The 23745-nt window shown below is 37.5% G+C and overlaps 1 protein-coding gene and 1 pseudogene across 1 annotated transcript in view; one reads left to right on the top strand and one right to left on the bottom strand.

Moving 5' to 3' along the window:
- Positions 1-23745, top strand: part of SBF2 (SET binding factor 2) — a 452940-nt gene that overhangs the window by 3680 nt on the left and 425515 nt on the right.
- On the bottom strand, positions 11409-18172 carry LOC103656439 (annotated as a pseudogene).

Here is a 23745-nt window from a genome sequence, read left to right as displayed (position 1 = left end):
GAGCCACAATCAAGAGTTGGACGTCCTACTGACTGAGCCACCAAGGTGACCTATTTTTTATTTTTTTAGTAAACTCTGCGGCACACATGAAGCTCCAGCTCACAACCCCAAGATCAAGAGTCGCATGCTCTACTAACTGAGCCAGCCAGGCACCCCAGGGAAGATTATTTTTTTAAGTAAGAAAATCCGGAAGCTTTTATAAATTGTACAATCTGGATAGTAAAATGTATGATTTTATTATAATTTTTTTACTTGGGATAATTTTTCTTTAGGTACGTTTATTGAAGTATAATTTACATGTAATAAATTCACTTTTTTACCTGGACAGTTCAATGCGTTTTGACAGGTGTATACATAAACGTAGCTACTACCACAACCAAGGTATAGATACAGGACATTTCTGTCTCTACAAAATGTTCTTTTGGGACACCTGGGTGGCTCAGTCAGTTAAGCGATTAAGAGTCTGACTTTGGCTCAGGTCATCATCTCAGGGTCTTGGGACAGAGATGGCCTCAGGCTCTGCACTCAGGGGAGTCCCTCATTTTCTCCCTCTGCCTATCCCCCTGCTTGTGTTATCTTGGTCTCGCAAATAAATCTTTAAAAAAAAAAAAAAAAAAGTTCTCTTTGCCCCTGTGAAGTCAGTTCCCTCCCTAGCCTCTGGCAGTCACTGATCTGTTTTCTGTCCTTTTGTTTTTGTCTCTTTTTGAAGGTCATCTAAATGGAATTATATAGTTTTCTATGTCTGGCTTTTTTACTACTTGGAAGAATATGTTTGAGATTTATCCACTTTGTATGTATTGTCAGTTGTTCCTTTTTGTTGCTGAATATAGTACAATTTATTTATCAACTCACCAGTTGGTGGACATTTGAGTTTCCATTTTCAGCTATTACGTGCAAAGTTATTCTGGACATTTGCATACAGATCTTTTGAGTGTATATGGTTTCATTTCTCTTGGGTAAATACATGGGAGAAGAATTGCTGGGTCATATGATAAGTGTCTGTTTAACTTGCTGTGAAACTGCCAAACTATTTTCCAAACTGGCTGTGCCATTTTGCATAGTTACTGGCAATGTATGAAGGTTCCAGTTATTATTTTATTTATTTTTGTTACTTGAAATAAAAAAAACTTTTAGCCATTGTAGTGGATATGTAGTGGTATCTCATTGTGGCTTCAATTTGCATTTTCCTGGTTACTAATGATGTTAGTCACCTTTTCATGTACTTACTGCATTTGAATATTTTTTGTAAAGTCTCAGATCAAATTTTCTTTTCTATTTGATTGTTTAGCTTCTTATTAAGGCTTTTTTGTTTTGTTTTGTTTTTTGATTTCAAATACAGGGGAGCCTGGGTGATTCCATCAGTTAAGCATCCAACTCTTTTTTTAAAAGATTTATTTGAGAGAAAGAGAGAGTGCGCAGGGGGAGGGGCAGAGGGAGACAGAGAGAGGAAGCAGATTCCCTGCTGAGTGGGCTTGATCCCATGACTCTGAGATCATGACCTGAGTGGAAACTAAGAGTTGGTTTCTCAACCTACAGAGCCACCCAGGCGCCCCCAGCATGGGACTCCTGATCTCAGCTCAAGTCTTGATCTCAGGGTTGTGAGTTCAAGCCCCATATTGGGCTCCACGCTGGGTATGGAGCCTACTTTAAAGACAGATAGATAGATGAATTAATTTCAGATACAAGTCTTTATCAGGTATTTTGCAAATAATTTCTTTCAGTCTGTGGTTTGCCTTTTCATTTTCTTAACAGTGTCTTTTGAAGAGCAGATGTTTTAATTTGGGATAACTTTTTAGACATTTGAATACTTCTATATCTTGAATTGTATCCTTTGAGTAGTCCTTTTTATGTAAACCCTCTGTAAGAACTTATTGGAAGAAAATCCACTAAATTTGTGTACTTTGAATTGTAAGTGAATAATAAACCTAGTTGATTCTGTAACTCTTTATTATAAAGCTTTCTTTGGAAGTTAGTATGATTTTATTACCTAAATCTCTCTAAAGCTAATCAGATTATGATAATATGATAAGGAAATGTGTGCTTAATACCACAGTGTTCCTGGAATTATTCAATCAGTGCACTCTATATTTGTTCCTAAAGTGTCTTTTCAATTAGTAATACTTTTCATTTGAATTTTTTTCATGTATCTACATTAAAATTGGATCGAAAGACCAAAAACCTTGTCTTTCGAAAAACTGCTTTTACAAACTGAAAAAAATAATCCATGCTTTTTGAATTGTATACAAACAAGAGTGCTTGGCACATAGTAGATGTTCAGTAAAGACGTATTGAGTGAATACACAATTGCTGAAATTAGAAAAAGTATAAGGAAGGAGTGTGGTTGTGAAAGGATAACAAGAGGGATTTTTATGGTGATAGAACTATTTTGTGTCTTGACTCGGTGGCAGATACATGAACCTACATTTGTGATAAATTGAGTAGAAGTAAATACACAGACACACACAAAAATGTGAATAAATACAGTAAAACTGGGGAACTCTGCATAAGAAAGTAGATTGTATTAATGTCAGTATCTTGGTGTTGATATTTTACTATGATTTTACAAGATGTTACCATTAGGAGAAGCTGGGTAAGGAGAAATGGGATTTCTGTGTCATTTTTTACAATGATCTCAAAATAAAAAATTCAATTTAAAAAAGCTATAAGATAGGGGCACCTGGCTGGCTCAGTGGGTGGAGCATGTGACTCGTGATATCAGAGTCATGACTTCAAGTCCCATGTTGGGTGTGGAGCCTACTTAAATAAATAAATAAAAGAAAATTAAATTAAAAAGCTATAAGATATAGCTATAAGATAAAAAGATACTAGTAGTATTCTTATCTTTTCCTTAATGTTGATGACATAAGGAAAGGTTATTCTATAAAATTCCAGGAAAACATCACTCAGTGGCTGAACTATTACATCTTTTGGGTATATCAATTTAACTTTATCATTTATTATTGGATATTTAATGTGTTTCCAGTTTCCTGTTCTTATAATATACTGTCATGCTAAGGAGATCTTACCTTAAAAATTACTGATTTTTATGACAGTTTGATTTTGATATTTTGAAATTAAGACTTTATTTTCCTGACTTTGCATATGACTGCATACTATTTAGGAAGTTAGGAAATATCATTTGTTTCTGAGAGGTGAACTTATTTAGCCAACTCTCTCTTTCTCTCTCTCTCTCATTTTTTAAGATTGTATTTATTTAGGGACGCCTGGGTGGCATAGTCGTTAATAATCTGCCTTTGGCTCAGGTCATGATCCCAGGGTCTTTTGAGAGAGAGTGAGAGAGCATGAGAGGGAGGGGGGAGGAGGGAGACGGAGAAGCAGGCTCTGATGCAGGGCTCGACCCCACGACCTGAGCTGAAGGCAGACACTTAACTGACTGAGTCTACCCAGAAGCCCCCCAACTTTCTTTTCTTTTCTTTTCTTTTCTTTTCTTTTCTTTTCTTTTCTTTTCTTTTCCTCTTCTTTTCTTTTCTTTTCTTTTCTTTTTAAGGGTTTTTGTTGTTGTTTGTTTCTTTGTTTATTTATTTGTTAGAGCACAAGCAGTGGGAGCAGCAGGCAGAGGCAGAGAGAGAAGCAGGCTCTCCACTGAGCAGGGAGGCCAATGGGGGACCAGGACCCTGGGATTATGACCTGAGCCAAAGGCAGACACTTAACTAACTGGGCCACCCAGGCATGCCTATCTTTATTTTTCTTTTTGTTTTTATTTTCTTACACTTTTACTGAGATTTGTCCAAGAAAAATTAATAATGACCACATGGGTTAATCCCTTATATGACTTTACTTTTTTTTAATTTTTTTACTTAAATATCTTTTTTTACTTTTATTTTTTTAAAAAGAAGGCCCCACAGACAACGTGGAGCTTGAACTCATGACCCTGAGATTAAGAGTTTTGTGCTGTACTGATTGAACCAGCCAGGCACCCCTCTTTTGTTTATTTTTTGCTGTCCATTAATACATTTAGAATTTAATGCATTTATCTATATAGTATTTAACCTGGAGTCAAGTATCTTAATCATTTGAAATTCTTGTATTCTTTCATATCAACCCACTTAAGTATGTTAGAGAAAGATTTGAAATACTTCTTAAGTATTTCATTAGTTTTATTTAGGCAGTATGAATGAGATAAGCTAAGAGGTAAACTTACGCACAATACCTGAAATATAGTTTGAGACATTTTAAAGATGGATAATTGGTTATTATTGAGCCATTATAATTCATAGTCAGCCTGGATTCCTTCCCCTCCCCCATCCTATATTGAAGTACAGTAGTTGGGTTTTCTTATTTGCTGTTTGTTGCCAGTTGTCAAGCACAGCACCACTTGAGATTCATAGACTTGACAAGTATTTATCGCTTTTGCAGGCATTGTGCTAAGTGCTAGAACAAAAATAAATGAATAAATGAAAGATGCTATCCCTTAGTCATTAATGGGGACAGTCTTGAAATAAATAATGATAAATGAAGAAGATGGATCCACTTTACTGAAAGAAAGAGGACTTCTTATGAGAGGTGATGTTTAAGCCAAGTTATGTAGGATGAATAAGCACTGTCATGTGGAAAAGAGGGTAAAGGAGATTAAAGGCAGAGAGAAAAACATGTAAATGTGTGAATGTCTTGTTCCAAGAACAGAGAGAATTATAGTGTAGATGGGAATCGAAGTGAACTTTGCTAGAGTAGAGTATGAAAAATTCTGTATATCAGGCTACGGAATTTGGCCTTGACTCTGTAAGACAGTGGGGTCTGTCGAGAAATGGGGGTCTTGAAAAACAAACAGCATAGAAATATGACCCAAATGGCAGTGGACTGGAGGGAGAAAGAGCAATGTGCGAAAACTCAGCAGCTTTTACAGTGGGAATGGAAAAGAAGGTATGGAGTCTAGAGAAATTTAAAAGCTCAAATTAGCAAAATTTAGTAATGAAATGGTTGTGAGAGATAAAGGAGAAAGAGTAGTTGAAGGTAACAAAGTGTCTAGCCTAGTTAATTGGGTGGGTATTGATGCTACGAATGTAAATAGGGGGGGATTCAGGAGAATAAATACCTTTGGATGCGGGAAAGAAATGCTGAGCTTAGTTTTGTATATGTGGAATTAAAGGTGCTTGCCTAAATCAAAGTAGAGATGTCATTTAGGTGTTTAGATATATGGGTCAGGAGATAAGTGAAAATTAGAGATTTGATTTGGCAATTACTAATATCCAACTGATTGTCAGATATAAAGAAAAAAATGAGATTGTTGAGAAAATGTGTATGGAACGAAAAGAGGAGAATTGAACCAGAGAAAATTCAATATTTAAGGGGTAGATAGAGCAGTAATAGCCAGGAGTGGTCAGAGGTTTTGCAAGAGAACCAAGGTAATGGGGTATCATGGAAACCTTGGGTGTAGAGAGTTTTGAGGAGGAGGAAATGATGAATGTCAAAGGTCTGAAGATGTCATGTGTACTGAAGACTGGCGGTAGTGTCTTAGTCCATCTGGGCTGCTATAACAAATTACCGTAATCTTGTGGCTCAAACAGCAAACATTTATTTCTCACAGTTCTGGAGGCTGTGAAGTCCGAGATCAAGGCCCAGGCTGATTCAGGGTCTTGTGAGGGCTGGCTTCCTGGCTCATAGACAGAGGTCTCCCATCATATCCTCACATGGTAGAAGGTGCAAGGGAAATCTCTGGGGCCTATTTTATAAGGGCACTGATCTCATTCATGAGGGCTCCAAGTACCCTCACTTTGGCTCTACCTTTAAATGCTAGCACAATGGGGTTAGGTCTTAACGTATGAATTTTGGGGGACACAGTCAGTCTATGGCAAATCGGTTCATGGACTTGAAAATAAGGATAGTGACTTTACAACATTACAGTAGAGTTGTGGGGGGCCAAAGCCAGTTTGATAAATGTGCATCCTAAGTCATATGTTGTATAAGCCTCACAGAGTCCAATTTATTTTCTTTTTAGAAGCTCACTGTGACCTGCCTCCCATGGCTTGTGGGAAGTGGAAAGAGAAGTCAGAGGTACCATGACTTAAAGCGATTGAAACTATTTTTCTCTTGACATTTCTTATTTTTCTTTGTGGACTTGGAAGATGATGGGGTTTTACTTCACAGCCATTCAAATGGAGACTTCAGAAAATGGGACAGGTAGGGGCTGGGCACAAAGACATGAGAGTCATCTTGACAGAGCTATGACACTGTGAATGCCCTCAGAAAGTTGGTGTGGAGTGGAAGAATGGAGGACCAAAGACTGAGTTTTGGGGAATCTATTGCTAGGAGGATGGAAAATAAAAGCAGTCACAGAAGAAGGGTTGGAAAGTTTGGGAGAGACATTCAGTTTTCCTCAGTAGCCATTCCTCTCCTCCAGGTTGTTAGAGCCCCTGATTGTAGGTTGGTCATGTGGCCATGCAGAAGAGGGACAGTTTTCAAGTTTTGTTTCTTTTCTTTCCTTTCCTTTTTTTTTTTTTTTTTTTTTTTTTGCCCCTTCTCATTTTAAAGTTTCTAAGAAATATAAACGTGAATAAGTTCTGGCCAGTTTGATGTAAGTGGAAATGAGCTCAGCATCCCAAAAATGCTCTTAAAAAATGGTGCTTAAAGAATGTACCTTCCTAGTTTAGTTTTTCTCTTTTCCTGAGATTGGCCTACTGCTATAAAGACTGGAGCTCCAGTAGGCATCTTGGCCATGTAGATGAGGACCCACACCCTAGAAAGAACCTGGGTCCTAATGACTTATAGTGGGATTGTCATAACTGCCCTCTGAATTTTTTTAAAAATATTTTATTCATTTATTAGAGAGAGAGAGAGAGCACAAGCAGGGGGAGTGGCAGAGGGAGAGGGAGAAGCAGGCTCACCGCTGAGCAAGGAGCCCAGTGTGGAGCTTGATCCCAGGACCCTGGGATCATGACCTGAGCCAAAGGCAGACACGCAACCCGGGTGCCCTGATTCTTTTCTTTTCTTTCTTTCTTTTTTTTTTGACATGAAAGATTATAACTTTGTATGGTTAAACTATTATAAATTAGAGTTTTCTGTGTTGGAAATCCAGAGTCCTACAAAGTGAGTCATAGAAAGTGAAAGAACATTTCTCAGTGTCAGGTATGGCAGAGAGATCAGTGACATGTGGACTTAATCAAGATCTTTGCATTTCATAAAATGTTAGAGTTGTAAGTTAAGTGCCTGTGTTACTTGCCACCACCCACAAAGTTGTCACAGAGGGAGAGGGAGAGGGGGAGGGAGGAGGGAGAGGGGGAGGGAGAGGGAGAGGGGGAGGGAGAGGGGGAGGGGGAGGGAGAAGGAGAAGCAGTCTCCCTGCTGAGCAAGGAGCCGGATGCCGTACTCGATTCCAGGACCCTGGGATCATGACCTGAGCCAAAGGCAGGCAGACGCTTAACCAACTGAGCCACCCAGGCGCCCCTAGAGGTTTTTTTAGTGATATCTATGTTTCATTATTTACTGAAAAAAAAAATGAATGAAAAAGTAATTTTGCCTATGGAAATATTTCATACAACTACTGCCTAAGTTTAGATGAATTCAGTCAGGCTAGATTTTTAAAAAAATGTTATGATGGTTTTACAGATAATCGATTATTCTAGAATATAGGAACAAAAGATTAAGAAAAGAAAAACTTGTATTTTAAGGGAGCCTTAACGCTATTATAGGAAGTACCAGAGAAATAATCTTCACTTTACAGTGAAGGTAGCTACAGGTTAGCTGTCTGCACTATGAGTTTCCTAAGGCTGCCATAACACATCTTACAAATTTATTGGCTTGAAACAACACTTATTCTTTCACAGTTCTGGAGACCGTAAGTCTGAAATCAAGGTGCTGGGAGGGCAGTGCTCCCTCTGAAGACTCCAGGGAAGGACCCTTCCTCGCTTCTTCCAGTTTCAGGTGGCTCTGGGCTTCCCTTGATTTGTGACAGCATCACTCTGCTCTCCGCCTCATCTTTACATGGCCGCCTTTTTTGTCTCTGTGTCCACATCTCCTTTTCCTTTCTCTTATTAAGACAGTAATCAGTGGCACCTGAGTGGCTCAGTTGGTTCAACATCCAAGTCTTAGTTTCTGCTCCAGTCATGATCTCAGGGTCATGGGATTGAGCCTCTTGTTAGGCTCCATGCTCAGCAAGGAGTCTGCTTGAGATTCTCTCACCCTCTGCCCCTCCCCCTGCTTGTGCTCTCTTTCTCTCTCTCTCTCTCAAATAAAAAAAATAAATAAAATCTTAAAAAAGACAGTAATCATTGGATGTAGGGTGCACCCTAAATCCAGCATGATTTCATCTTGAGATCCTTAACTAATTACATCAACAAAAACCCTATCTCCAAATAAGATCACATTCTGGGGTTCGGGTGGAATTTTGTGGGGGACACTAGTCAACCTGTGTACATGATAGTTCATAAAGTTTTTATAATGCTTGCTGTTTCTAAGTATTAGGAAATGTATCTAGATAGAGCAGTGTTAAATATAAGACAAGTAATTTTGTAATACATTATGCTTTTAGAAACCAAATATATTAAAAACATTCTTACAATATTACAAATTAAAACAGCATTCAGTCTAAATATTTGGGTGAGTAATATGCTATAGAAGACTCAGAGTTCTTTGGAATATGAATATATATATTGCACATAGTTTAGAAAGGTTTAGATCTATGTATGTTCTTTGTTCTAAATTTTACCTGCGCTGGGTTGCCTGGCTGGCTTAGTCAGTAGAGCATGTGACCCTTGATCTCAGGGTTAGTTCAATCCCCATGTTGGGCATGGAGTCTGTTTTAAGATAGATAGATAGATAGATAGATAGATAGATAGATAGATAAATTTTACTGCTTGTTCTCTCCATATTATTGTGTTGGTAAAGTCAATCAGTATTTTCTTTAGATGTGTCACACAGCTTACATTTGTTACTTTAGGAATTTCCTTTATAGGCACGCTATCAGATTGGATCATCAGGTCATTTATTAAAAAAAATATTGAGAATTTTCACATACATTATCTCACGGACTCTTCACAGTAACACAGTGAGTTACCCTGGAGTCCATCAAAGTTAAATAATTTGCTCACTTTCATACTGATTTTTAATTGAATTTAATGGGACTTGAAATTGATTTTCTGACTTTAAATAAAAATTTTTCTTTATAAATATATTGTAGGGACTGGGGAGTGAAGAAGAATGAGGGAGAGCAATAGGGAGGGATTTTCAGGTTAGGGACAGTAGTAGTGGCAAAAGCACTGAAGTGATAAACAATGGGTAGATTCTCAATTTGGCTGAAATATTGGGACTGGAAAAGGAGAACTGAAAAGTAATAATGTTGGGACCTGAACAGGAGAACTGATAAGTATTAAATGAAAATTATATTAGAACAGCTAAAACTTTTTTTTTCTTAGCTGTTTTCATAGTCCAATCACTTCATTGCATTATTTTCTTGTCCTTCTGCACTTTATCTCTGGAGTTTAAATAGTTGATACTTTGGAAAACAAAGTTTAAAAAACCTGTTACATAGAAAGTTTAAAAGTATTTCTATAGGAGAACTGGGGAAAAGTGCTTGCTTTCCTAGGAAGCAGGTTAATTGCCTTTGATTTTAGGCTTGTGGTCAGGTCTTCTTTATAATCTGTGCATCTTGTTTTACTCATCTTGACTTTCCCTACTTGGAGCCCTAGTTTCTGACTGATCTTTTTCTGCTTGGCTCTTGAATTCTTTTGTCCAGATGAGTAGAAACTCTGCTCATCTACTTTTCTACCCTGTTTTTGATTCATACTGTCATGGTTCTAGTATATCAGCACCTTCATGCTTTTACTCAACTGGTCTGTTACTAAATTGTTTCATATTTTATTTGCTACAGTAATACATACTTGTTATAAACATTTTAAACATTACAGAAGGGTGCTGAATCTTGACTGTGGTACCTATCTCTTAAGACTTGTCACAGTTAATTTCATTCTAGATACTTGTATAGAAATTTTCTAGTTATTTTTTATTTACTATTTTTTTATTGAAGTATAATTAACATACAGTATCGTATTAGTTTCAGGTGTACAAAATAATGATTCAACAATTCTCTGCATTAGTGCTTATCATGATAAGTGTACTCTTCATCCTCCTGGTCAGCAATCCATGCCCCCAACCAAGTGGCAACCACCACTTTGTTCTCTACATTTAAAAGTCTGTTTTTTGTTTGTCTCTTTTTTTCTTTGATTGTTCATTTATTTTGTTTCTTAAATTCTACATATGAGTGAAATCATATGGTATTCATCTTTTTCTGACTGACTTATTTGACTTTAGCATTATAACCCATCCATGTTGTTGCAAATGGCAGGATCTCATTCTTTTTTATGGCTGAGTAATATTCCATTATATGTGTGTATATATTTCTTGTAATAAAATAAAACCCCAGTCTTTCAAGGTTGGCAATAGAAGGAAAGCCACCACATGGTTGTTTCTCTACTGTTCTTATGGAATGTCATTTTTTTCTTAACATTCTGGACCTCTCCACCCATCATTTCTTTTTTATTGCCCAGCCAGGCACCCTTGAAATGAGAGTTTTCTAAAGGCTGAAAACAAAACAAGGATAGTGAAGCCAGAGAGTAACTTTCAGGTCAGTCATTTGGTTTGCTAGGTGTAGTTTAGTTCTGTTTGGTTTGTGGTCTCCAAAAGATACTGTCCTAGCTCGTTTCTGGCCTGCCATCAGATGATCGATGTTGTTTTTCCTTTTAACATGTTTCCTTAAGTCTAGGCCTTAGATGGGGGTCAAACAGTCCATTCCTGTCAGATCTGTTTAAGGTACACTTTCCTGGTTCTAGTTTCCTGTCCAAGGATCTGTCTCTTCTGGATGATTGTGTCAAGACTGTGCTTCAGGAGACATTTCATTCCTTAACCACGGGCCTTAAACTACAGCACCAACTGGTCTGCTCTATTAGAATTCAGCATAGGAAAAGGGAATATACCATATACAGAAGTGTGGGAAGAGGGCATCTTTGTATTTGTACCTGTTTTCCACCCATGTTCTCAGCATAGACAAAACTTGGATGTTACCTAGAAACATGGTCATAACATTCACATACAACTCAAAGTGCGGCTAAACAAGCGTCACATTTTCTGTTAATTTTAAAAGAAAAATAAGTTCTGTAGAACTGTGTGTTCATATTTGTTTTTAATTAATGCTTTGTAATCTTTCCTGTTTGATTTTAATCTGAACAAATAATGATACCATTTTTATTACTTAGTAAGCATGAATGTTAGTTGAAGCAGCTTTTAAAAAATAATAGTTCAAATCCCCAAACATCTAAATCCTGGACTGATTTAATTTGTACAGTTAAACTGAAATAATGTTTTCTAAAAGCTATCCTATCACCTTTTTTTTTTTTTTTGATCAAAAAAATTTGTTTTTGTACAATTACCCACTGCTGGGTTTGACTTAGGCCCGACAGAGAGTGTCTCTGCCTTCCTGACTTATTTTCAGCCCTTGAGGTTGTCACTGTAGATTAATGCAATGGCCCCCAGGAAGGTGACAGATTCTTGGAAGTTCACTGCTTGATCCTTGTTCTGGTCCAGGCTCTCCATCACCTTTGCATTATCTGCATTCTGCAGCTTCGGGCAGGTGGTGAGCTCTTTCTGGATCAGCTCCTTCATCTCCTTCATGGACAGGGTGTTCTTGTCCCTTCCTTGCCTGAGTACTTGTGGAAGATGGCCACCAGGAGGCCAGTGGCTTGATCCAGGGGCAAGCCATGGCTGGGTGCTGGGCTCAACAGGCGGCTAGGAGAGCGTTGAGGGACTCTCAAGGGACCTCCTATCACTTTCCTTTTACACTTTTGTGTAATGAGTCTGTTTTTTCTACTAATGATTAAACAATGATTAGTTACCAAAGCATCTGATTAAAAAATTCAAACCAAAACAGCATAACTGTTCTTTTCTCCTATGCACGTATTATATAGAGGCTCACTGGGGATTTTTTATTTTTTTTAATGGACAATTTTAGAGAAATGGTGTGATGAAATCACCATTTTCCCAAGAGTTATTTATATTTGTATATCATGAGGTTTGAAGCTATTGAAGAAATTATTGAAAGACTTAAGGAAATTATGTGAGTAGCTAATAATTGACAAATAAGTAACCCTCAACTATAGTGAACTACTAGCCATTCTCTAAAGGAATCAAGATTGTTTTCTTGACTTTGCAATTGCTGCTCTTTTGTTATCTGTCTGATTTTAGCCATCCTACTGGGTGTGAAGTGGTATACTACTGACGTTTCAACAGATGGTTTTCCTGAGATTTTTGTGATTTCTAAGTATCATTTTTTCCAGCATGATTTTTTTAGAATTGAAATATAATTGACATACGGTATCCTGTTCATTTCAGATACATCATAATGATTTGATGTTTTCATACGTTATGAAATGATTCCCACTGTAAGTCGTTACCATCTGTCATATTATTTAATAATAATATTAAATATTATTACAGTATTCCCTGTGCTGTGTATTATATTTTTATTTTACTTCTTATGAAACAAGTTCATAGCATCTATTCATTTATGCAGTCTGTGTGTTTGTTTGGTTGTTTGTTTTTAAGTAGGCTTCACACCTAGCATGGAGCCCGATGTGGCGTTTGAACTCACAATCTTGAGACCAAGACCTGAGCTGAGATCAAGAGTCTGATGCTTAACCAACTGAACCACCCAGGTGCCTCTGTGTTTTTTAAAGTTAACTGCATATTACTGGCAGCTTTCCATATTCTAAATATATATTATATGATAGCATTAACTTTTATTAGCTAGAAAGTGTTTTTATTATTTTAACATATAATTTGATGTACATATAATCATTTTACCAATTAATCTCTTATGATTAGACATTTTGGTTATTTCTTAATTTTAGCTGTTAAAAACAGTCCTGTGATGAATCCTCCTACCTAATCTTTTCATTCATCTTTAATTTCTTGGGATAAGTAGAAAAGAGAGAGGCCAGTAAAGTTTAGTAGTTAAAAGCATGGGATTGAGGGGCACCTGGGTGGCTCAGTCAGGTCATGGCTCCTCGGTTTGTCTCCTCTGATTTCATTTCATGACCTCGGCTCAGGTCATGATCCCCGAGTCCTGGGATTGAGCCCTTTATTGGTCTCCCTGCTTAGTGAGGAGCCTCCTTCTCCCTCTCCCACTCCCCCTGCTTGTGCCCTCTCTCTCTCAAATAAATAAATAAATAAATAAATAAATAACATCTTAAAAAAAAAAACAAAGCTGTAATCATCAACACAGCATGGTATGGCACAACAACAGACACACAGATCAATGGAACAGAACAGAGAACTCAGAAATGGACCCTCAACTCTATGGTCAACAAATCTTCGACAAAGATGGAAAGAATATCCAATAGAAAAAAGACAGTCTCTTCAACAAATGGTGTTGGGAAAATTGGACAGCCACATGTGGAAGAATGAAACTGGACTATTTCCTTACACCATACACAATAATAGACTCAAAATGGATGAAAAACCTGAATGGGAGAGAGGAATCCATCAAAATCCTAGAGAATACAGGCAACAACTTCTGTGACCTCGGCTGCAGCAACTTCTTGCTAGACACGTCTCCAAAGGCAAGGGAAACAAAGGCAAAAATGAACTATTGGGACTTCATCAAGATAAAAAGCTTTTGCACAGCAAAGGAAACAGTCAACAAAACCAAAGACAACCGACAGAATGGGAGAAGATATTTGCAAATGACCTATCAGATAAAGGGCTAGTATCCAAAATCTATAAAGAACTTGTCAAACTCAACATCCAAAGAACAAATAATCGAGTCAATAAATGGGCAGAAGACGTGAACAGACACTTCTCCAAAGAAGACATGCAGGTGGCCAACAGACACATGAAAAAATTGTGGATGTACCAGAATTGTGATGTACCAGTTTGGTTTTCTTTTTCAACGTTCCTTTGGCTATTAGGAGTCTTTTCTGGTTCCATACAAATTTTAGGATTATTTGTTCCAACTGTGAAAAAAGTTGATGGTATTTTGATAGGATTGCATTGAATGTGTAGATTGCTCTAGGTAGCATAGACATTTTAACAATATTTGTTCTTCCAGTCCATGAGCATGGAATGTTTTTCCATTTCTTTGTGTCTTCGTCAATTTCTTTCATGAGTGTTCTGTAGTTTTCTGCATACAGATCCTTTGCCTCTTTGGTTAGGTTTATTCCTAGGTATCTTATGGTTTTAGAGAAACAGAACGGATGAAATAGGGGAAGGGAGGGAAAAATAAAATGAAATCAGAGGAGACAAACCATAAGATACTCTTAACTATAGGAAATCAACTGAGGGTTGCTGAAGGGGAGGTGGGTGGAAGGATGGGGTAACTGAATGACTGGTATTAAGGAGGGCACTTGATGTAATGAACAGTGGGTGATATACGCACCTGATGAATCATTAAACTCTACCTCTGAAACTAATAATATACCATGTTAATTAATTGATTTTAAATAAAATAAATAATAAAAATAGTCTGGGACACAATAATAGTGTAAATTTTAATTTCTAGAAGTAGAATTGCTGGATCAAAGGATATGTTTATTTATATGAACATATGTTAATTTTTTGTCCAACATCCTTTCCTTTGGGAAGCATGTCTTCTCTTTCTTGTAGTCCCAGGGAAAATGCTAGTCCTGGTTACTCCCACCCCCTATCGTAAACTGGGCTAATTAGACCCATCTCTGGATCTTTTCTTTTGGAAGGAACAAGATACTCTCTTTCTACAAGGATGACTAAAGTAGGAGACTGTGACTTAGTTGGGGCTGCCAATGTGTATTTTCCCTACTGTGTTTAGAGAGTCTGGCTGAATATTGAACAGAGTCAAAGATAGCCAAAACATGAGAGAGAGAGAGACAGAGCTTTAGAAACATCACTTAAATTTCTGGTTCCAGCCATTTTTGAAAGCCAAAAGAACATTAAAAAACAAAAAAACAAAAAAACCCCCAGTTTTGAGGTGTATTGCTCAATTCTCTTCCAGAGAGATTGTGTTAATTCATACTCCCATTTCCTTCAGGGGGATTTTAATCAGAAAAAAGTCACTTAATAAGATTTATGGCTTAAGCTGCAACAGAGTAAACTGAATAGCTTCATGAAGGTGAGAATGCTAAGGAACTGGAGCAGGGATATCAGATGTTATTTATACCTAATGCAAATTATATCTCTGAAATGTTATAGATTGCTGCTTGTCTTTGGCCTTTATCATGTCCAAAACATATTTAAAACCAGTAATTTGAGTTCTGAAAATTACAAGCTCTTCTCTTTTGTGTTTGTCTAATTTATCTAGACTGATTTCCTTGAGGGCATGGTCCAAATAAATCCCAATATTCTATGAATAGACAAATCTTTGAAACTGGAAAAAAATCCTTTCGGCAGAGATACTTATATTATTTTAGCAGACTATCTAATGGGAGGTGAATAATTATTTAGTTGGTATTTATCAAGTAGACAGATTTGTAGAACTTTCTTTTTAGTGATCTCCCAAATAGTCTGAGTTAGGAGAAAGAATTTGTATCTTTCCATTTTCCATCAATGAGATCATTCTGTAGATTACTTCTTTTCACTTGATCCATTGTCTGTAGCTGTTTGTATATTTTATTAATTTACAAGGTCAGCACCATGATTTGAAGAAAACAATTAATTTGTTTGGGAACTTGACATCTCAGTTTATTTTCTCCTCAAGCCAATATCCTATCATTACACTTTATTTAAAATATGGATTTAAAAACTTGAAACTGAAGATTCTTGTTTAAAGAAAATAACTAGTTTGGGGGCAAATTTTTAACTGAAAAAAAATCTGTTTATACTTAACGACATCTGCTTGTAGGTAAAAATCCGTGCTTTGTTTTTTTCCAGCTTAAGCTAAGTCTAGCTACATTTAGAGAAATAATCAAGTGTCAGAACAAGCTTGGAAAAATAATAGTATGAAAATTAATTTGCAATGGAAAGTAGCAGTTGGGACTGGAGTGAATTTTACAAATGCTTTATATAATTATCCCACGCGGTTTTATGGAATTTGAAAAGAATGTTACTTGTTTTTCTTTTGAGACAGATGTTTCACCAAATAATTTTAGTTTGAATAAATCAAGATCCACACAGGATTAGATTAATAAAACTCATTTTTTTAAAGGAGAAAAGAATTGAGATTCTTTCTGAAACAATAAAGATTGATTTAGATTGGTGAAAAACTGAAGGCTTTTAAAAACACAAGTTAACTGTACTACTCTTCTATGTCCCCAAAATTTTCTTTCACTACTGTTGTTCAGATTGTGTGTTTGAGAAATATGGTTGTAGAAGCATGAAGGATATTTGAAAACGCTATAGCATTTGATAAAGTTACCATAGTATATTTCAGGAGATTATATGATAACATTCTCTGGCCTTTTTTAATTGTTTGAAAGATGGCATGCATAGTTTCCATTAATATGGCTGTCATTTATCAAATACCATATGCCAAACTTATTTATCATTAATTTCTCTCAGCAAATACATAAGGTAGGTAAAGTTACCGAGACTTGGAGACCAAGTACTTTGCTTAAGGTTATATAGCTGGAACTGGTGGCATCAGTCTCTCAATCCTGGTTTTTTTTTTTTTTTTTTTTTTTTTTTTAAGTCCAAGGCTTATGTTCTTACACTGTGCACAATCCTCTGTTGAAATTGGGGGATCCTCAGGTAAATATACTGTTTAATTATTTGTTTATTCAAGAAATGTTTATTGGCTGTTGTGTGCTAGACATCATGCTACAATAACAAGCCAGATACTGAAGGTTCTATTTTACAGGTTCTTTTTTTTTTTTTTTTTAAGATTATTTATTTATTTGAGACAGAGAGAGACACAGAGAGAGAGGGAGAGCACAGAGGGAGAGGGAGAGGGAGAAGCAGACTCCCTGCTGAGCAGGGAGCCCAAAGCAGAACTTGATTGCAGGACTCTGGGATTATGACTTGAGCCGAAGGCAGATGTGTAACCCACTGAGCCACCCAGGCGCCCCTCTTTTCAGGTTCTATTAATAGGAGTAGAGCATTTAGGAAAAAAACTAGACTCCTCTCCTTCAGAGAAAGAGTAGCAGCTTTTCATAAGTGAAGTGCCAAATGGTTTCCTTTAAACCATTCAGTCAAGTGTCTATTGAGTGATTGGTGGGGTTGGGGGGTGGGTATTTGCTTTGTTCTTGAGGAATTTATACTTTTGTTATGCTTGATCAGCCTCACTAGCTGAGAAATGGAAAATTCATTTAAAAGGCTCACATCGGCAGCTCCTCGGTGGCTCAGTCGGCTCAGTCGGTTAAGCATCCGCCTTTGGCTCAGGTCATGATCCAAGGGTCCTGGGATGGAGCCCCACATTGGGTTCCCTGTTCAGTGGGGAGTGTGCTTCTCCCTCTGCCCCTCTCCCAGCTTCTTCTCTCTCTCTCTTGCTGACTCTTTCTCTCTCTCAAATAAATAAAATCTTCAAAAAAAAAGGCTCACATCCTTATTAGTATGAAACCTACTAAATTTGTAATCATTGGGCTGCTATGGACAGCCTCAAGGCATCAAGAGGATACTAGCAAGGGTATGTAGGTGGGGACTAGGAGGTGGAACTGCCTACAGAAAAAAAAAATCCACCTAAATGTCTTACCAGAATTGGAAATTCAACATTGTTGAGTAAACATCCCTGGTTCTTCTAAACCTTTTCACCTTGGTCATTCACCCGAATCAGAAACTTGCCACACTTTCCCTTTTTCCCCTCATTTTCACTTGAAAGTGTTTTATTTTTCTTCTTAAATTTTTCTCACATTCCTCTTTTTCTTTCTTTTCCTACAGTCACTGCCATAGTTCGGTTTCTTTTCCATTATTACAAAGAACGCTCTGTTTGGATAGAGGTTTGGCTGCCTGTAGTAGAGACCTAACATAAATGTCAACAGTATAGAAATTTATTTCTCTTTGACGTAAAGGTCTGGGTCTAGACAGTTTTGGGTTTGTATAGGCTGCTTCCAGCTTTATATTTAACATTGTACCCCTATCACATCCGTGTGCCAAGTAAGAAAGAGGATGGATGAAGTGGGGAAGTGGGATGACTCCTTCCCTTTAGGCCCACATCACCTCCTTTGGTTGAAAGTTAGCTGAAGGGATACTGAGAAATGTGACCCATATCTCTACTTAAAATTGGAACTTCTATCACCACCACCACCACCACCACCATCATCATTGTAGCTATTAGGAGACAACTAATAATCTGCTATAGGAACCTCCTTATACCTGTTTTTGGTTAAATTCTTCTCTGGCTAGTTTTATACTGCTACCAGGGTAATACTTTTTTGGTGCAAAAAGGTGTTTTATTATAGCACGGGGGACAGGACCCGTGGGCAAAAATTGCTGCACTGTGATTGTGAGGAGAGATTGATTATATATTTTTAAGTTGAGGGTGGGGTAGACGTAAAGGAAATTTCTAAAGGGATTTTCATTTGTTAAAGAAGACTTACATGATCCTGGACGTATAACGAGAGTAAGTTTTGTCTTCAATAAAATGGTCATGTCATTCTGTTTAATCTTTCAGTAGTTTGGCTTCAAATTCATACCCAGGATGCCTCATGGTATTTGAAGAGTGTCATTGGCAGAGGAAATCTGAAATCTTCATTACCTGTATCCTGCAGTCTTGGTATCCTGCATGACAGGGATATCCTTCCCTACCAATAATGATTGGCATATCCTAGTCCTTTAAGGCCTCAGTGCTCAGTGCTTGACTGAGACGTCTCTAGTTACTATTATCCCAGGTGTGCAGAAGATAAATTGATTTGTCCACAGTCACACTCCAGTAGGTGGTTAAGAAATTCAAACTCAGGTTGTCTGACTCAATTTATGCTCAGTTGTGACCAGCCAGTTACATTACCTCATGCATGTCCTCACTGCAAAAGTACAAAACAAGAGAGGACACAATTTGAGCAACTAGAGACAGTAACAGTAACAGTAATAGTAACAGTAGTCCCTGCTTCCTAAGATTTTTGAGGATTAAATGAACTCATAAGTAGGGTCTTCTGCCTAGCAGAGAAAGTACTCAAAAATGGCATTTGTTATTTTTACATAGATGTGTTCTTTATACATGTACATAGTATTTAGGCATATTTCACAACATTTCAGCTGGATATGGTGTTTTTTGTTTTTCAAGATTTTATTTATTTGAGAGAGAGAGAGACAACACGAGATGGGGGAGGGTCAGAGGGGAAAGCAGACTCTCCATTGAGCAAGGAACCTGATGCAGGACTCGATCCTGGGACTCCAGGATCATGACCTGAACCTGAGGCAGTCGCTTAACCAACTGAGCCACCCAGGCACCCTGGATATGGTTTTTATTGAGTTCCCTGAATGTTTTCATATTAATTGGCCAGAGATACGGATATTTTAACATATTTAAAAAATAGATACTTTTTGTGCTGATTATTTTGCTGACTTCTGTACTTGACTGTATGCTCTTTTAAGACAGGAACTGTATCCTACTCTTTTTTTTTTTTTGTCTCTAGTAAAATACCTGGCACATAAAAGACCCCTAGTAGATACTTGTGGAATGAATTTTGAATGAACAATTTACTTAGGTCAGATGGCAGCCAGGTTGCTATCCTTTTTTTTTTTTTTTTTTTAAGATTTTATTTATTTATTTGACACAGAGAGAGACAGCCAGCGAGAGAGGGAACACAAGCAGGGGGAGTTGGAGATGAAGAAGCAGGCTCCCAGCGGAGCCCGATGTGGGGCTCGATCCCAGGATTCTGGGATCATGTCCTGAGCCGAAGGCAGATGCTTAACGACTGAGCCACCCAGGCGCCCCCAGGTTGCCATCCTTTTCCTGCTCCCCCACCCTTAACAGGAACTTTCCCTAAAAAGAGAACTTTTAGTATAAATAGATCAGATCTTTATTATAACCACTAAATGATTTATGATTTATTCTCAGCTTTTTTCCTGATAAGCTAAGTTTGATTTTCCTGAAGTACTTTGATTATTAGGGTTGGAGATGAGGGAGGCTGAGTCAATGTATAAGTATATTGATAGGAGTAGGGGGGAAGATAATGGCTGCTGGCCATTCCTTTCTCATTATGAATACTCTGGAGCTGTGAAGAGGGGAGTGTGGCAATAGAGCCATCTTGGAATCTAACTATGTCAAGTGTTAAGATCTCCAAGCTGTCTGCTCTTTCCAAATGTCCCTTAGTAGGCTTTACCTAAGATGGCAGCACAGTCACATAAGCATCTTGAATTATCTTATAGTTGTTATTTTTTAATATTAACTTCATAAATCATGAATTTTTTGGTAGTTACCACTATTGTTTTAAGACTTACTTAGGTAACTTTTCTCAAGTAGTGCTTGAGTTATATTATTTTTTTATTTTTTATTTTTTATTTTTTTTTAAGATTTTATTTATTTATTTGACAGAGAGAGACAGCCAGTGAGAGAGGGAACACAGGCAGGGGGAGTGGGAGAGGAAGAAGCAGGCTCCCAGCGGAGAAGCCCGATGTGGGGCTCGATCCCAGAACGCTGGGATCACGCCCTGAGCCGAAGGCGGACGCTTAATGACTGCGCCACCCAGGCGCCCCTTGAGTTATATTATTTTTGAATGTTAAATACTTTTTTGCTTTTTAGGGATAACAGACTGTTCAAGTATTCCTTCACTTTTCCCGTGAGGATTTTTGAATATGTTGAATGTGTTCCAGAGATTTTAATTTCAGCCAGGATAAATTTTCCATTTGATATGTCATATTCTTCTTTTTAATATGGTCAATGTAGTTTAACAAAATGAAAGCTAAAAAAAAATCTCAGTAAGTGCCAAAAAAAAAAAAAAAGCACTTGACAAAAATCAACATCCATTTATGATAAAAACTCTCAACAAAGTGGGTATAGAGAAGATGTACTTCAGTATACTAAAGGCCATATATGACAAACCCAGAGCTAACATCCTGCTCAATGGTGAAAAACTGAAAGCTTGGGGCACCTGTCTGGCTCAGTTGATAGAGCATGTGACTGTTGATCTTGGGGGTGTGAGTTCAAGCCCCACATTGGAAGTAGAGCTTACATTAAAAAACAAAAACAGAAACAAAGCTGAAAGCTTTTCCTCTAAGATCAGGAACAAAACAAAGATGCCACTTTTACTCAGCATAGTATTGGAAGCCCTAGCCATGGCAATAAGACAAGAAAAAAATAAAAGGCATTGAAATTGAAAGTAAGGAGTGAAACTTTTTATATTTGTAGATGACATGACACTGTTCGTAGAAAATCCTAAAGTCTCCACCAAAAATCTGTTAGAACTAATAAATGAATTTAGTAATGTTGCAGGATACAAAATCAATATACAGAAGTTTATTGCATTTCTATACACTAATAATGAACTATCAGAAAGAAAAAATAAGAAAGTAGTCCCATTTACAATTGTATCAAAAAAACAAAATACCTAGGAATAAATTTAATCAAGGAGGCAAAACACCTGTACCCTGAAAACAGTAAGACATTGATGAAAGAAAACAAAGAAGACACAAATAAATGGAAAGATATTTTGTACTCATGGACTGAAAGAGTTAATATTATTTAAACTGTCCATACTACCCAAAGCAATTTGTAGATTCAATGCAATTTTTAAAAAAGATTTTATTTATTTATTAGAGAGAGCATAAGCAGGGGGAGCAACAGGCAGAGGGAGAGGGAAAAGCAGGCCCCCCACGGAGTGGGGAGCCTGATGCAGGGCTCCATCCCAGGACCCTACGATCATGACCTGAGCTGAAGGCAGATGCTTAACTGACTGAGCCACCCAGGTGCCCCTCAGTGCAATTTTTGTCAATATTTCAGTGGCATTTTCCACAGAACTAGAACAAATAATTCTGAAATTTGTATAGAACCATAAAAAATCCCAGATAGCCAACGTGGTCTTGAGAAAGAAGAACAAAACCAGAGGTATCACACTTCTTGATTTCAAACTCTACTATTAAAGCTATAGTAATCAAACAGTATGGTATTGGGATTATAAACAGATACACAGATCAATGGAACAGAACTGAGAGTCCAGAAATAAAGTCAGACATATATGGACAATTAATTTATGACAAGGGAGCCAAGAACATACAATGGAGGAAGAACAGTCTCTTCAATAAATTGTGTTGGAAAACTAGTCAGCCAAATGCAAAAGAATGAAACTAGACCACTATGTAACACCATACACAAAAATTGACTCAGAATGGATTCACAACTTGAATGTAAGACCTAAAATCATAAAATTCCTAGAAGAAAATGTAGGCAGCAAACTCCTTGACATAAGTTTTAGCAGTGTGTTTGTGGATCTGATGCCAAAGGCAAGGGCAACAAAAGCAAAAATAAACAAATGGGACTACATCAAACCAAAAAACTTCTGTATAGTGAAGGAAACCATCAAAGTGAGAGGGCATCCCAATGAATGGGAGAAAATATTTGCGAATCATATATCTGAGAAGAGTTTAGTATCCAGAATATATAAAGAACTCCTACAACTTGGGGCACCTGGCTGGCTCAGTTGGTGGAGCATGTGACTCTTGATCTCAGAGTCATGAATTCAAACCCCACGTTGGGTGTAGAAATTATTTTAAAAAAACAAACAAACAAAACAACTCCTACAGCTCAACAATAAAAAAATAAATGGGCAGAGGATCCAAATAGATATATTTCCAAAGAAGACCTATAGATGGCCAATTGGCACATGAAAAGATGCCTATTATTAGGGGAATGCAAATCAAACCCACAGTGAACTATCACCTCACACCTGTTAGAATGACTATCATCAAAAAGATAAGAAATAAGTGCTTGGGAGGATATGGAAAAAAAGGGAACCTTTGTACACCATTGGTGGGAAACAGGAAATTCCTAAAAAAATTATGAATAGTTCTACCATATGATTCAGCTACTACACTTCTGGATATTTCACTGAAGAATATGAAAATACTAATTCAGAAAGATAAATGCACCCCTGTGTTCATTGCAGTATTATCTACAACAGCCAAGATGTGGAAACAACGTAAGTGTCTATCAGTGGACAAATGGATAAAGAAAATGTGGTGTACATAGAATGGAATATTATTCAGCCATAAAAAAGGAAATCTTGCCATTGTGACAACGTGGATGGACCTAGGTGAAATAAGTTAGATAGAGAAAGACAAATACCATATGATTTCAATAATATGTAGAATCTTAGAAAACAGAATAAACAAACAAAACAATACAGAAACTCATAGATACAGAAAACAGATTGATGGTTCCTAGAGGAGAAGGGAGTTGCGAGGTGGGCAAAATAGGTGAAGGGGTCAATCATGTGGTGGTTGGTAATTAGATTTTTGGTGGTGATCACTTTGTAGTGTATATAGTTTATAGTATATAAAATTGTAGTAAGCCTAGGGTGCCTGGATGGCTCAGTTGGTTAGGCATTCAACTCTTGATTTCGGCTTGGGTTGTAAACTCAGGGTCATGAGATTGAGCCCTGTGTTGGGTGTGGAGCCTGTCTGGGATTCCCTCTCTCTCCCTCTCCTTCTACCCCTCCCCACCCTTCCCTCTCTCCCTTCCTTTCTCCCTTCCTCCCTTTTTCCCTCCCTCCCTTCCTTTCTTCCTTCCTTCCTCCCTCCCTTCCTCAGAGAGAGAGAGCACAAGCAGGGGGAGTGGCAGGCAGAGGGAGAAGTAGGCTCCCCACTGAGCAAGGAGCCTGATGTGGGACTTGATCCCAGGACTCCAGGATCATAACCTGAGCCAAAGGCAGACGCCTAACCAACTGAACTACCCAGGCATCC

This window comes from Ursus maritimus, unplaced genomic scaffold, assembly GCF_017311325.1.
Source record: "Ursus maritimus isolate PB19 unplaced genomic scaffold, ASM1731132v1 scaffold_16, whole genome shotgun sequence".
In the NCBI taxonomy this organism is placed as follows: domain Eukaryota; kingdom Metazoa; phylum Chordata; class Mammalia; order Carnivora; family Ursidae; genus Ursus; species Ursus maritimus.
Note: the sequence above shows the minus strand (reverse complement) of the source record. Positions and strands in the feature narration are given on the sequence as shown.